The sequence below is a fragment of the Myotis davidii genome, unplaced genomic scaffold (assembly GCF_000327345.1).
Source record: "Myotis davidii unplaced genomic scaffold, ASM32734v1 scaffold383, whole genome shotgun sequence".
NCBI lineage: Eukaryota > Metazoa > Chordata > Mammalia > Chiroptera > Vespertilionidae > Myotis > Myotis davidii.
Genome location: NW_006294586.1, coordinates 64,100 through 67,298, shown reverse-complemented (window position 1 = coordinate 67,298; position 3,199 = coordinate 64,100).

The window sequence follows — 3,199 nt, the reverse complement described above, 5'->3', positions numbered from 1 at the left end:
ATCAAAAATATTTGCACAGCAAATTAAACCATCAACAAGACAAAAAGACAACACCGGTATGGGAGGAGATTTTGCTAATGATATATCCTATAAGAGCTAATATCCAAAATATACTAGTATAAATAACTCATACAACTGAATACCAAAAATAAACAAAAAATTCAATTAAAAACTGGGTTTAAAACTTGAATAAACACTTCTCCAAAGAATACATACAAATGGCCAGTGGATATATTAAAAGATTCTCAATATCACTAATCATAAGAGAAATGTAAATTTAAACCAAAATTAAATATCACTTCACACCTGTCAGAATGACTATCATCAATAAATCAACAGGTGTTGGTGAGGATGTGGAGGAAATCTCTTAGATTTCCCTCTAAGAGAAGCAAAGAGAATGTGTGTGCACATGTGAGCACGTACCTCAATGTGAAGCTGTGATTTGGTGGAACAGATTGTGACATGCTGAGGCAACATGCCCGGAAATCTCTTCTGAATATTCTCCACTTCATGATTACTTTTCTAAGATCTTGGCTTTATTTTTACAAAGGGGTTTGTGTCTTATGGGTGAAGTACTATTGAGAATCCTCTCAGTAGCCCTCTTGAGTGAGTATTGACTCTGGAGCCAAACTGTCTAGGTAAGTTTTGACTTCACCATTAGCTGTGTGTCCTGAGGCAAGGCATTAACCTCTCTGTGCCACTATTTCCTAATTTGTAAGAGGAGGATGACAAAATACTTACCACATAGGGTTTTTAAATGAGTTATATGTAGCTTAGAACAATGTCTGGCATGTGCTAAGTCCTGTATAAGCATTTGCTGTTCTTATTATTGCCCTAGTAAGCTAGTATAACCCCAGATGAGCCCAAGGAAACTTAGTATTACTCAGTCATGATTTCTGGGGGTAAGAGTGCCTTGTTAATGTACTATTTGGGCTGCCCCGGACCAGATTAAGACATGTAGAGGCCCTAAGCACTGTTTTTCTGACTGCCAAATTCTGGAACAATTCATTAAATCTATACTTTTCTCATTTTGAGGTGCCCTGAACTCATACTTGGTCTACCTGTTGTATAGTTGTGCATTGGTTACACCCACCTATAAGCTTCACCCTATGTTCTGGAAGGGACCAATGACTGTGGATGGTCTACACAACAGTTTTGAACCCAAGCAGCTCCATCCACAATAGCGTGCTCTGTGTCCCACTTTTTAAGTGCTGATCCTGCCAAGCCCTGTGACCTCCTTGCCTCTTGGGACTTCCCATCCTATTACTTGAAAGGGGAGTTATTTTCGGGGGCCCAGAGGAAGGGAAGAGATAAATGTTTGAAATCCCAATAAGGAAGACCTGCGGGACATTTTATACAGTAGTAAGTTAAAATTCTGAGTAAAGCCCTGGTCGGTTTGGCTCAGTGGATAGAGCGTCAGCCTGAGGACTGGAGGGTCCCGGGTTTGATTCCCATCAAGGGCATGTACCTTGGTTGCGGGCGCATCTCCAGTGGGGAGTGTGCAGGAGGCAGCTGATCGATGTTTCTCTCTCATTGATGTTTCTACCTCTCTATCCATCTCTTTCTCCCTTGCTCTCTGTAAAAAATCAATAAAATATATTTTTTAAAAAATTCTTAGTAAGTTTAAACTCATTTAACAAACCTATGTGGTTTTCTTGTTATCCTCCTTTTACAAATGAGGAAATAGTGGCACATAGGGTTTAATGCCTTGCCTCAGGACACACAGCTGCTAGATGGTGGAATCAAACTTATCTAGATTGGGATGGCTGAGCACAGTCATAGCAGACATAGTAGAGAAGGGGAATGGTGAGGATTTCTTGCCTCCAGTTGGCTAGGAAACAATCTTCCCTCCCTTGATCTCTGACCACTCAAAAGACTTCAAATCAGTGATTATGGAACCTTGGAATCACTCATTATCTTCATTACTCTTGACCAGGTTCTAAACATGCAAATGGTGAACAACAGGACAGTTGTGTGTTCCAGAGCCACAGTGCTTTTTGCCTTAACCTAGATTTTGTCTATGGAAAGACTAGCTAAATGGAAAGTTTCCTTAAATGTACTGGCCAACCAGCTGGAGGGATCTGGTGGCCATGGTAAGGGAAGTTAGCAGGATGCCAGACAGGTTCATTTGCTGCCTTGCCTTGGGATGGCACCACTCACATTCATGCCTAGCTAGGTCTTTGCTACCTGTTCTACTCAAACATCGAAGGGCCAGGTGGAACTGGTCAGACCAGATGTTGAGAGCCTGTGGCTTTTAAGAAGAGAAAGATAGTCATCAAGAGTAGAGAATAGGAAGGGACCAAACCAAAAGTTCTAGCATATAACCCCCAAAAGTCCTCCTCATAGACTCCAGGGTGTCACCAGTGAACAATGTTTAAGTAGGCCATGGCCATTTGTGTCTCACCAGTAGACTTGGGTGGCATCTTCAGGCAGGACCAGTAACCTGCAGGCCACTCTCCAGACCAGCCGTGGGCAAACTACGGCCCGCGGCCCGGATCCGGCCCGTTTTAAAAGAATAAAACTAAAAAAAAAAAAAAAAAAGAGACCGTACCCTTTTACGTAATGATGTTTACTTTGAATTTATATTAGTTCACACAAACACTCCATCCATGCTTTTGCTCTGGCCCTCCGGTCCAGTTTAAGAACCCATTGTGGCCCTCGAGTCAAAAAGTTTGCCCACCCCTGCTCCAGACCATGGCTCAACAGAAAATAACACTGGCCTTGGGGCTCTCTTCCTTTTCATGGAATTTGTTTCAGTACTAACAGAGAAGATGATCTTGGAATGTGAGGTCATAAAGACTACCCCAAAGTTCAAATCCCTTTTGTCTCATTCTCCCTGTGCTCTGTGGTATCAAGTAAGGCACAGGATCTAACATTAGATAGACTGGCCTAAGGGCCTGACTTTGCCATTTACATAATCTGCAACCTTTGTGAAGTCATTTAGCCTCTGTGAGCCTCACTTTCCCTATTTGTAAAATAGTGAGAGGGAGTGATAATCTCTCTCAGTCTTGTGATGATGTTCAAATGAAAGGATGGATGTGACAATCCTTTGAAAACTGTTTTGAGCCTTATGTGTGAATTATTATCATGGCTGTGAGGTACATGCATAAGCTTACCTGTAGATTTGCACAAGTGCTCATTCATATATAGCTGGATTGAGGCTTCACCAATGGCATATATGTGATATGTTAAATGAGTT